This window comes from Accipiter gentilis, chromosome 29, assembly GCF_929443795.1.
Source record: "Accipiter gentilis chromosome 29, bAccGen1.1, whole genome shotgun sequence".
NCBI lineage: Eukaryota > Metazoa > Chordata > Aves > Accipitriformes > Accipitridae > Astur > Astur gentilis.
In genome coordinates, this window is record NC_064908.1 from 13,464,860 (window position 1) to 13,478,491 (window position 13,632).

The following is a 13,632-nucleotide window of genomic DNA, read 5'->3' on the forward strand; positions in this document are numbered from 1 at the left end:
GAAGAGACAGAATGAAACATTTATTAATAAATAAAAAGAGTTTGGAATATTTAGCAGGACCAAAGTTTAAAGATTATAAAGATCTGAGCCTCTTTAATAAATATTAAATATACATTTTTTCACCTCATTTTTGGCCAGACATGAAGTGTGGTGTAGAATTGCAGGGACAACGAATTCTGAAGCCAAGAGACCTTTATCTTTGTTGTGGGCTCTTTCTAATAAGAAATACTTCTATTCCCTTCAGTTCATGCAAATGTGCAGTTACTCTGATTAGCGTGAAGAGCACCAAATGGCAATGGAAATCAAGGAACCTAATTATTTCCAGCAGTCACTTCAAAGATGCTCCACTGAAATGAAAGACATGTCTCTCACCTCTTGGGCCCTATTATGTTCTAAACTTTGCCTAGCCCTGCTGACACGCCACCTCTGCTTCAGACGGATTTGATGAATCATGAAAACAGCATCATTTACAGTTCAAGGTACCAAAGCAATTTTCCATTGGCACCTTTATGCCCTTGCTGCTGCAAAAGAGAAGTGTATGAAAAAACTCCGGTGACTTTTCAGCAGTCAAGTGATTTCTGCAGGGGAAAAAAATAATAAAAAAAATCATAGCAAATATTCTCTGAGAGCAACTACATACACATAGACAATGGTATGCATGTGGGTGCCCATGTACACAGACATGTTTCAGTGCTTGCTGTCCGTGGCAAAGTAGGTTTTTCTGTAACAAGGAGGCACAGGAAGGCAGGAAAATAGAGAGGAGGGTAGCATGTCAGCAGGGTTTGGTGGCAGAGGCTGTAAGGCATCTCAATGTTTAGAGGGGTGAGTTCAAGCCTTGCTTTGAAGTTACGCTGAAGGTTGTCCTCAGACAACTCTTTGATAACTGGGTAACAGCTTGGTTGGACTGGTGAGTTAGGAGCAGCTTAGCACGTTGCTAACTGCATCCCTACGCAGGTGCTACTGGCGATGGAAACCAGCCTGCCTTGACTATGCTGGCTCAGTGGCAGACCTTTAATCATGCTTTTATGATTACTGCACCCTAAACCATCTTATGTGTAAGTTTATGCCACTTGCTTGCAGCCTACGACGCTAGCTCAGGGATTGCCGGTGGGTCGGAGCGACCCTTCTGTGTCTGTTCACTGTTTCTGCAGTCGTGAATGGTGTAAAGGTCTCCGTGAACTATGCAGGAGGTTTCTGTGGCCTCCTCCGTTCCCTGCTCCCCCTTTTTTTTTTCTGTCTCCAGAACAGAGTATCAGGGATGGACTATTAAAATCACTCCAACCCTCATTGCTATTTCAGTCTTTCTGTAGCAGACAGTTGTTCTCATTACTTAGTCTAAGGAGGCTACCATTTTATGTAGAATTAATTTCCTTTCTGGAGCTGTGTGAGCAGAGTTGAATATATATTTTTCCCCCAAAATGTCACAAAGGGGTTTTTTTCTTAATTATACCCCAGGACATTTCACGATTGCTTGAGAAATGCTGCAAAAGCTTTATTGAATTTTTTTTTTTTCTTTCCCTGGTAAAATCTTCACAAGATGGTGGTTTAGTATTGACAGGTGTGAAATTAAGGGAGTTTCACAGTTTTATTTGAGAAGTGATCTCCGTCAATGCGAATGCTAAATCTCAGATTTTCTTTAACTCTCATTTTAACAAGGGCTGGTATTTTCCAGTAAAAATACATAAAATTTCAAAGCAGTTTAATGTAGTATGCCTTTAACAAAATTTCTGTGAAATACCTCCTGACCTGACACCCTTGCTTTCACCATTGGATATCAGCTTCATCAGTTAGCCGCTGAATTCAAAGCTAGAATGAGTCCTTTAACAAAGTGAAAATAGGCAGAAAGAAACTGATGTGAGCTCAGAGCCCTCTTCCCTCTGCTTCCCAAGTTCCCACCTCTCTTGGAAGGTACTCCTGGCTGAGGTGAAGTGAAATTTTCCTGATTTTAGAGAGTGCATGAAGTTTTTCATCAAAAATCTAATTTTCAACAAAAGACCTGGATTCTGTTCCTGATCCTGTCACAGACTGTGCTGTAACTTCAAATGAAACCATTAATCTCCCTGTGTTTCTGTTCCCCCAATAAAATGACATAGTTGAGCTTCCTTTCTCCTCTTTCTTTGTCTTTATGATTTATTTGCTTTACTTCTCTGCTGTGTTTTCACTGTGTATTTGAGCTGGAGGCTGTAAATACTTTTCATAACAACAATATGTTCAGCCTCAGACTTGAAGATCATATTAACAGATCCTGAACGAGCACAGTGACAATTCTGGTTAGGAGCTGATTGACTTAGATCACCTGAAATCAGTTAACTCATTTCCTCATCTCTCTCAAAGCAAGTAATTTGCTTTCATTATATTAATAAAGTGGCTTTAAAATGCATCTAAAGAGAAATACATACAGGAGCTAGATTCAAATCCCATGATCACTTTGAAATGTGGTATGACATTTCTGTACAGCACCTAGCCCAAAAGGGTTGATTCCTTGATTAGAGCTGCCTAAAGTCTTTCTATTACTTTTGAATGTTAATCCCCATCTCTCTAGACTGCTGATTTTTCTCCCATTCACTGCCCTTAAATCCAATCTAATTCCAGAATACATCAAACCCTGGGGTAGGTTTTTCTGAAACTTGGCTGAATACATTTTCTTATGTTGTATTTTTTTCCCTTTTTCCCCCATTCCTATTTGCTTAAAAATAAATAATATCTTTTCTGTAATTCCAGACAGAACACAGAGCGCTTGCCCTATTACACTGCAGCTGAATTCTAAGTATACAATTATACAGGGAGGATCTTTAGATAAACCAGCTTGAGGACTTTTGAACATTAAACTCAAATCAGATAACGGTTTTCATCCTGTGCACTGCATTACACAGTGTGCTGTAACTAAGTGGAAGGCTCAAGGAAAAAAAATATACCTTCCATGGGTATAAAGATGTCAAGGTAATAAAAAAAGCAGATGCAAAATCCTCCAAACACAAGAGGAATGGAAAAGATGTAACAGATAGACTACTCTGCTTGTTACCAACAGCTCGTTGGAATCTCAGAGAGTTGGCCTGGCAGAGCCTACACCTGTCTTTTCATGTGCTGCTGAGGGCTAAAAAAAAAAAAAAAAAGAAAGAAAGAAAAGACCAAATATTCTGGGAGAATGTCGACTCCCAGATCAAACTGCTAATAGAGTATTCTGTGTAAAACAAGCGAGGCAATTATTCCACTCAGCTGTGCTCTGGTAGGGCCTTAATTGGAAGAGTGTGTTCAGTTTGAGCTCAGTGCTTTATTATACACATATATATTAAAAAAAAAAAAAAAAAAAAAAAAAAAAAAAAAAAGACCAAACTGGGGTAGAGGAACAAAGAAGCAGCTCATAGGAACTCATATGTTAAAAGGTTTAGGAGACTAATGCAGATGAGGAGAGCTTAAGGATGCTGGACACTTGAATTAAAACCCTGAGTAGAAGTAATTATTATACATGCATCCAGCTATGAAATGCAGAGGTGAGGCAGAGCATTTGTTCTCATGGGGGTGACATTTAGCCCAGGAAACAGCAAGCAGCATATATCTTGTGCATCAGATAAAGATCTCTTAAGTCTTATTCTGACAATATAAGATACACATAGTTTTTTTGCTGGCCATCTTTATTGGCAGTGCAGAGAAAACCCCATCACTTCATGTCAAGATAGGACATTTTTACACAGGTTTTCTATAGTTGCCTTTAGACATAAGGGCTTGCTCTGAGACCCGTCGAGCGTGTGCTAATACCTGTGCTAGGCAGAAGTCAGTGATGGTCTCTTCAAAACTGCCTCAAAATTCATTCTTCAGTGCTGTCTGCTCTTCTTCCCCAAGAGGACCATGTAGGGTGTGAACTTTCAGCTGGTTCTCTGGAGATAGCATAAATCCATTGCAGTCAAAGAAATGCATCCTCTAAGTCAGCTTAGAAAAGGTTTATGGCAATAATTTCATAAGGGTCTGAATAAACCAAAGCTCTCTGTTGCCTTGGATTGCACAGTTCCAGGTGAGATATATCCCCCTCTGTCCTAACAAACACTTACAGGAAACATTTTGATTTCACAGCATCCTCTGGATAGCAGGTTTTCCTGAAGGCAGATAAGGCGCTGAGTGTTTCAGCAGCACAGGGAAGGCAGTTCAAAGTAATCTCAATGACTTGCCCAAAACTCTTCCTGAAGCTAACTCTTTTTCTTAAGTTCCCATTATTCTCAATTTTTTGCCTCTATCTCTGCAATTCCTAACAACATCTTATTCATCAATGGTACTGATCTCTCGATCAAGATTCATTCTTGTGAGGTTTTAACCCTCACTGAGAACTGGAAAATTCCTGAAAAAAACTCACAAATAACTTTTTTTCCTGAGAACAAACCCATATGCTTCTGTAAAAATTTGTTTTAAACATGTAAATTTATAAGCTACAGAGATCACTGAAGCAAGTGTCTTCTGCCCGTGGTAAACATCCACAGTGCAGATCTCTCCATCTCAGCCAGACACCAAGTCACTTTTTGTCCATCAGTGAGAGCAGCACATGCGAGGGTGGCTGCAAGTCATCTCGTCACAAGGTTGTCACATCACATCTCTAAAGGGTCAGATGAAGTGTGCTTGTGAAGGACTATTCCTCCCAGCTGCTACAAAGGGGAGTCAAGACAGCCAGCTTAGATGCAGATGTCCACACTGAGAGTTAGGAGTAAAGCCAGGGGATGTGAAGGCCTGGTTCCTACACCAACTTGCTGTTTCACCCAAAACAATTTATTTTGCTTCTCTTCTCTCCTTCCCACTCTCTGTTGCCTTTTGGATGGAGTTTGCTATAAGCAGTCACTATTAAAGATGAGCTTGGCTTTCTGGATGTCCATTGCAATCCATAATCTCTGCAATTTTGGAGTTGCAAACACCAGTCCAGTCACTCTTATTTCTCCATCACTGGTATTTCAGGGTTAAAAACCTAAGAAACAGAATATACTGGCATCTGCCTTCACATTGTAAGTGGGAATTAACAGCAGCATAGCTGGTTTGTTGTAACAATAATAACATTTCATGTAAGGTCTCCCATTTCACACCATCTTTACGACATAAGATGATCTCTCCAAGGAAGATGAAAATAATTATAATTACATCTATGAAAACCCTGAAAACTCAGAGCAAGGTGGAAAATCATTTGCCATAAGGTATGTGGAAAATCTTTGGGAGCACAATACCGGTTCCTTAGGGAAATAATGGTGGATTGGAGGACAGACAGGTTATTTGTTTTGTTTTCATTTCATTTTGTTGCATTTTCACCCTGTAAGATGGCCATAGAGGTTTAAAATGTTGTAATATAAACATATATGCACTGAAAAATGTTATTTTTTTAGCTATTAATAATACCACCTGTAACTGGGCAGGCAGAATTATGGCCTAAAGAAAATCAGACCTTATGCCTCAGAATATATGTTGATTGTTTCTGGTGGTCAGGAAGGAGCATACTGCTTCCTATCTCTCGGTGCATAATTTGTTGTGTAGTTCATGTGCTATCGCAATAAGACACTTACTTTATTATACAGCATCAGCTAAGAACTACTCTTCTTAGGTTACTGGCCTGCATAGCCCAATGATACAAGAGTTTCCTTCAAATATAAAGAGAAAACTAGCTAGGGTTGTCTCAGTTATTTTACATGTGAGGACTTGATCTGCTGGATGAAAATCCTTTCCCTCTAGTCAATGTCCATCATGGATGTCTGCCTGATAAAGGACTAGAAGGAAAGCACTAGAAGTCTGCAGTCTTGGTACTGCATAGGAGGATGGAACAAGGGGAGTTGAATTTTCCCTGATCTGTGTCATCACTGACCTTTTAGATACTGTGAAGCAAAAGACCTCTTTCCAATGTATAGGTCTCTCATTTGCCACTTCAAGAATGAAGAATAAATAAAAATCTCTGTTGCCATTTTGTTGAAGAAAAAGAGGGGCATAGGAAAAGGAGGAGATTCCCCTAAAGAATGGCAAAACTGAAACCAAAATCCAGTTTTAATCTTTCCCAGTCCAGGGCACTGCTTTCCATCACACTTCTAAATGGTTAATTCAGTTTCTGTAGTCTCCTCAAAGTCAAGCTTTCCCACTGTTCTTCGTGGATGGCCCTCCCAATCAATTATGTCAGAACAATCACCAGTATGGTATAATAATGTATAATTTTTCATCTAAATTAAAATGTACTTAGGAGACCTTCATTTCCCTCACATTTCATTGCATTCATCAGAAATACAGCAGGAAAAAAAATACCTCTGAGCAAACACTGTGAGCTGTTTACAAATGCTTCAAGTGCAGTAAGACGGGGATTGTTGTTCTGCAAGGCCCTCCCCATCACACAGGAGATTTTCCAGGCAAACTCCAGAGAAAGAGATAGTGGGGTAGAAGGGCCAACTCTGATCTTTAAGGAAAACAATTTGTGTAAAGAAATGGTGTTCCATTTTAAAATCTTGTGGTGTGCTGTAAAACAGTAATTGCTATCTATCTAGAGACATTCTCATTTCACGTCTCTCTCAGTGAATGAAACTGCAAATTAATTACTATCTTATGTATGCATCAAAGACCAATGCTGTGCACAGAAAACATCCAGGGTGAAAATCAGGCCATATTTATTTCAGTCAAGCTGTTCAAATATAGGTGGAAATCATAGTAGTCTCACAAGTAGTTTAGACAAAGCCGAACAATTCCAGAGCATCACCAATAAATCTTCAACTGACTCAGATATTTTCTTATCAAGCTCATTACAAGGCTGTTCATATATAGAAAGATATAGATACAGGTGAGCGTATATTAATAGGATAGAAGTTGGTTTCTGAATTTATGAATAACACAGCATTTCTATAGACAGAACTATAAGCAAAATGTTTTTCCGGAGTAGCTCATTGCTTTTAAATATATTCTCACAGCATAACTGTAGGTTAGCTATTAATCCAACCACCCAACCAAAAATGTGTAATTTTGCTGCAGTCTGTGTTATGCTTGAGTGCGTGTACCACAAACATGCACCAACCCCAGAGCTCCTTCCTTCCAGCTTTCCTGGCTTCCGGAACCCTGATATACCATAGTTTGCTCCTTCTTTCCAAAAAGCTTCCCTGCTTTTGCTTGTCCCTGCCTCTGCCTCTGATTTTGCACATCTTACATAAAGATGTGGGTTACCTGGGATGTAGGTTATCAGAAAACTTGTTTTCAAGCATGATACTTTTAGAGACAAGGTATCTCAAGTGCAAATGATAGTCCTAAAAATACTGTGCTGTAATCCTACAAAGAGGGCTACCATATATCATGGTTTTCTTGGAGTTGACATCTTTTCTGTTCTAAAAAATTTTGGCCAGGTAATTTTCAAGGACTTCACATATTTTTCCAAACACCGATGAGCCTAAGAGACCAGACATCTGCAGTCAGGCTTTTGCTCACCCAGGACACCCAGACATAAGCAGCATGGTGTTATTGCTGTCATTTTTTTCCAACCAACTTCTCACTATAAATGACTTAACAGTATCAGTGTGGGCTTACAGCAAAACAATATCACTGTAAACGCTTTGTCCAAAAGATACAGGGGGAAAAATTGCATTACAGTTAGAAGAATCAATTAGGTTGTGAATGGGCGTGTGGAAATTTCAATTCTCTCTCAGACAACTACACAATCAAGGGAATGCTTTGATTCTAAACCCAGTGAAGTGGCTGCATATTTCAATCCTCAATTGTGTAGGAAAACACCAAATAAGATATTAACATTTTTTCACCCATACAGCAAAAGGCTTTTTCCTTCCCCTTTGAAAATGAATAAGAAAAATGGAAGTAAATTTGAGAATCTCCAACTCCCCCTGCTGAGTTAGTAGGACTAATTGTACAATCACACTACTCAGCAGCGTAAGTAGGCAATTGGCCATGTGGGGCTTAAAAACTCTAATTTCTATTACAATAGCTTCCAGCATCCTCACTGGACATGGATTTCTTTTCAGATGCATCCAAAATGGATGGTGCTTTTCAAAAAAAAAAAAAAAAAAAAAAAAAAATCCAGAAAAAAGAAGCAATAGGAGGGAAGAAAGAAAGAGCCAGAGAGCAAATGCAACTTGCTTAAGGTCACATTGTAAGGGCAGAAGTAGAAACCATTTCTTCTGAATCATGCTCTCACTGGGCAATGCTGCCATGCAGCAAAATCTGGCTAGGGCAGAAGAGCTGGGAAAAAAATCAGAATAATTGGTTTGCCTGTTTACATCCTGATTTTGCTTTTTTCAGGGCTTTATTGGAATTATACTAATGTATTTTAAAGAAAGAAAGAAAAAAGAAGGGAAAAGCACACAGTGTATTTGAGAGGAGACATGAACCATTATGTCTTTGTCTATTTCACCTGAAATATTTATTTTTACATATTGACAATGAACATTTACAACCGTCTGCTGAGGAGATATTACCCTGAGCTGCTTAAACCACTGTACTAATCAACAGTGAGGTAGATTGGCAGAGATTTCCCCTGGAAGCCCCTTGGAAGCCTTCTCCAGTAGTGCTTTGTAGATCTCTTTCCCCAGAGAATACAAATATCTCTTTCATCCCCTGCTCCAGCAGGAAGGAATAGGGAAAAAGAGACCATTGGTGGGCTGATGACTATCATTTTGCCCACCCATTCAAGAGTAGCGTGCAGTCATGGGTGCTAAGGGAGACTCAGTTCCTTGGGGTAGATAAACTTTTTCTGCTAGGTACATTTGCATGAGGGATCTGTTCAGAGCAAAGGGATGATGGGGATCTTCTGTAAGGCTGATCAGGTGCAGGAATCTTTTCTGTCTGCTGATGACTCTGCTTGGGCTAAAGCCTTCTTCCACTAAAACTTTCTTAGATGAGAACCGAAACTGGTCGTATATCACAGGTCCACCAGCTCTACCCCTCTACCCCTTGATGAGCATCACTCTCTAGAGACACAGATATGGGCCACAGATACCTTCCTTTTTGAGGACATCACCCTGTTTTCAGTTCCACCTGCACTGCACTACACAAGCACGGTCTTCAGGCCACATGGGGAAGCAGTCTCCAAAAGACTTAATAGGTTTTATTTCCACGTTTGAATAACAGCTGTGACTGTGAGTCATTTCAGTCACATGTGGCAACAGCTCAGAGCGGTGTTAACAGCTCTGGGTGCACAAGTGAACATTTCTGAGTGGAGGGAGAAGTAAGGCAAATCCCTTTATACTATCAGCATAGACCAGGCAATGGCCTTTGCTTATGCAGATCATAATCATAATCATTATCTTTTATGGAGAAGTACTTCAGTATTATGGGGCACAGGTACTTTTTTGAAGTGGTTACTAACACATTAAATAAGGAACTTAGAGCCAGGAAACATTTGATAAATGGCTGGTTGGGGGAGCACTTAAACCATAAAATCTGCTTGTGATAACAACATGGCTTCAAGTTTGAGAAGATGGAATCATCCCTGACGTTGAAGCAGTGCTAAGGATGATCGGAGAGACAAGGCTATCATCCTTTCAATGTCTTTCCAACCAGTGTCCTCCTGAGGAAATATCCTTTTGGACCGTGATCCAGCTTAACACTTCTGCATGGGGGGAGTTTTAAGACATGCATTGACTTCAAGCAAATGTCCTGTTAAAGATATCACGCAAAGCAAACATGTTCAGTGCAGGGGGACAGGATGAGGCCTAGGTATGTCCATGCGAAGGTGTAAGTGGGGGCGAGCAGGTCTGTAATTAGCATGTTTCACCTCCAGGTATCCAGGTTTTTCTTCGTCTCTCTCCACCTCCATGGTGGGACAGGGCTCTGAAACTCTGAGTGCAGACCGTTAGAGATAGGATTCACTGTGCTGAGCTGAGGGGAGGAATTTGTCCTATTACATTAGTTGCCTGTGTAGGCGACATGTCCCCTTTCATTGCTAGTAAGTGATCACGTCTGCTCAGATAGAAGGGCTGATGAAATCAGAGCAGCTTCTGTTGTTTCTGGCTCCAAGGTTAATTTTATCAAAAGCAAAGCTCCTTTGACTGCTATCAGCAGAAAGGAAAGTAAAGCTCTTTTTATTACAGGGATATCAATAGAAGCATTTGTCTGACCTCCCTATCACCTCTCCCCTCCCCACCCCCACTGGCTCCAAATTAGGGATGGGAGAATAGAGCTGATAAAATAGGGCTAAGATAAAAATCTTAATATTGCAGAACCCATAACACAGAAAGTAGGAAGCACCAGAAAAGCCCAATTTTGACCTTCAAAGATGGCTCAGAATCAAAACCATAGGACAGTATCTGTTTTACCTATCCCAATCTCTGGAGCAGGTTAAATAAAGCAAACTCATGTCATAAACAACTAGGAGTTTTAGTTTTTTGAAGGCAAATCCAGCCCTACAGTGGCATATCTTTCCTAGTGATAGGATACTGGAGACAATACAAATAGTGATTCCGGATGGATTTTAGCAGCTCCATTTCAGGGTCTGGAAAAAAAATAGGACCCTAGATGTGCAAAGTAGAAAATTGCAAGGCTAGAAGTCAACATGCTGATCTCTACCACTGCCTCAGATTTTTTCTTTCATTTCCCCATTCTTTTGCCATCATGGTCTAGAGGTATAAGCAAAGGCAAAAGAAGACAAGGAAAACTTGATTAATTTTCCTGATTCCTTGTGGATTCCCAGAAAAGCTGATCTTTAAAACTGGTTTAATAATCCCAAAAGGAATGATAGCATTATGTGTAGCTATGTACACAAGACTACTGCCCAGAAAGGGGTGAAAGGATGTCAAGTAACTAAGGCACTGAAGTGGCACTAAGAAAATGTGGGTTCAATGGCATCGATTTCCTCTGCAAGTTTAGAGAAATCATATTGGGTCTGATATTCACTAACACTGAAGCATTTTAACATCATGGGAGAAATGAAAAGTGAGTGTAAATGTAATATATACCCACTTCATGGCCCGTTTATGCTGCCAGAGTAGTGGAAAGCAAATTTAGTGCAAATGAGAATCACACATTTTATCTTTCTGTGCCTCAGTTCTGCATCTGTAATACAGAAGTTAATAAAACTGTCTGACTCCCTGTCGCTCTCACTCTTTTTTTCACTACTTGTCAGCCCTGTTTATCTGGCCTACGAGCTCTTCAGTGCAAGAACTGTCTCTCACAATATCTTTGTATAGCCACTTGCACAAGGCCAGCTTGATCTGAGCTGGTACCGCTGGATGCAGTTGCAGTGAGCCTGCTAATAACAAAGTCCCCTCAACCAGCACAGGAATTCCTTTTAAAGTCAGGAGAGCACCTACATGACAGAAACATAGTCGGGGGTCTTCATTCATTCTTTCTTTTTCCCTTTTCCAGGGTTTTTTTGACTGTTCTAGGATCTAAGAGAGACATCTGAAGCTGAAGAAAGGAAGTGACTTGCTCACAGGTTGACACCCTGCCAGCAATCATAACAAACCCTGAAATTGGTATTTTCACCCTCATTTGGATGATCAGGTGTAAATATAAATTTTAATTATTTACATAATTAAGTCAGTAATTTGCTGCCCATCAGAAATGTTTGACGATATTTTGGTGCCATCTGTTTCCTAATTGAACTTAATCTCTAAAAGATGTTACAAATATATCCACAAAATAATAATGATAAACACAAAACAATTCCCCCTCTTCCCCCTATAATTACTGCTGTTTTCAGTCATTTCCTAGGGAAAAAAAAAAAAGGCTAGGGTTCAGATGTGCCAAGGTCTCATAGATAGAGGAACAATGAAACAATAAAAATAAGTGCTTAGAAGGAGCGTTGAAGCTAGAGAGGTGCATAGGGAAGACCTGACTGCAGGGATATGGGTGGAAATAATAAAAAAATCAAACCAGAATGTGTCACAAGACCTCTGTAAGTGATGCCCAGAGCTTGTGATGGTCCTCTGACCTTCAACCACATCAAAGATCTCATAAGGCTCCAAACTCATGTGTGTAAGAAGAGCAGAGGTGCGAGAATGCAACAAGTGGCACAGGCCTGAAGAGACAACATAAAATAATAAGAAGATGTTTGGACAAAAGAACTACATCTGTATGCAGACTTTCCTTCCGTGCAGCAGAACAAGTAACTTTTCAAAGGCAAATCACATTTTTAGAGAGTTAGGTCACTGTCCAGCAGCACTTGGGCTTTTAGATACTTCAGGCAAAAATGATACAACTGATTTGGTCCGTGAAAATAAGCTGGAAGATTCAAGTTGCAAACAGTATCAGGAAACTTGTCCCCACCTCTCCTTTGAGCATAGAGACAAATTATGCAGGTTGGCTCTCATTCTCTTTTGGTAAATCAGTTTCTTGGTTTGTTTTGAACACAGACTTTCCAGGATCCCTCTCTGGTTTTGACCATGTTGACAATTCCTGTAATTGAACACTGGGCTGTAAAACGATCAGAACTTGTTCATTTTAAAAAATTAATCAGTTTATCAGGCTTCAGGAAAGATGCAGCTCAGGTCTGGTGCAAGTCTGGCTTAAAGATTTAGGTTAGTAGTTACTTTATTCCTTGCCTTGTGTGAACATAACCTTCTTGCTGATTGAGTTGTCAAAATCTAGGATCATCTGATGGCTCCCAACAGACCTATATAAAATTGGTGTACTCAAATCAATTGGCTTTGCTGGAATTGAAAGAACTAGCTGTCAACCACATATGGTGCCCATTTGTTCATGTGGATGGACTCCAGACATTGCACCAGTGCTGTTAAAGCCAGAGCTCCTTCTCATAGGTGGCACAAGATTTCCATGGGAAAGACTTGCTGCCTTTTCTTTGACCGCTTTATGATAGGCAGATGGGGAAGATGAGAGATGTGGCTTTTTGATGAAATTTGAAGGAAAGTATAAAAATCATGTGTATGTGTGCACGTAAGGACAGTTATGTGGTACTTCTGTTGGTATATTCCAAATGCACTTTAATTAGGAAGGCGCATAGAAAAGATCAATATTTTTCTCTTGTGTCACAAAAAAATAATCATGCTCAAAGAATCACTAAAATTGAGTAGCTAATGAGTTTGATAGGAAAGGCATGTCACCACCTCTGTAGTCACATTAACTTTCCAATTTCTTTTATTTTAATCTCTCCTTTCAATTGTGCGTGAAGAAATCTGTTCAATTTAGTCTCAGCCTAAAGGGCTTTCGGTTTTTTTGTTTGTTATTTAATTTTCAGGAATGCCAGCAGATCTCTCTTTGAATTATTTGAGTTTGGAAACAAATGTACTTTCCTCATATATCATGATCAGATATTTCACACTTTGATTTCTCAAAAGTACATCAGGATGGACTTGCCAAACTGTCTTATTTTGTAGAGGCAGTTGTGACATAAAAATTAAGTCAAGCTTGAAGAAAATTGGATGAGTGGTTGTAAAATTAATAACACCTAACCCAGGAAATTGTGAGTTTACAAATTATGGCATTTTCTGCCAGTTTGAATATTTTAATACATGATCATAAGCAATTCCCTTAATGTTGACTGGCAAAATAATTATTTAAGTTTATAATTTTAAAATTATTAAGATGATATTTCATCAAATATATTTAATTCCCAATAAAATCTGTCAAGCAAGCCAAGTTTGATTTTTTTCTAACCTTGAGTCCTTCCAAACTGTAGATTCTGCCAAAATACTGTAAGTTTTTTTAATATAATTTAAGAGGCTTAAGATACTG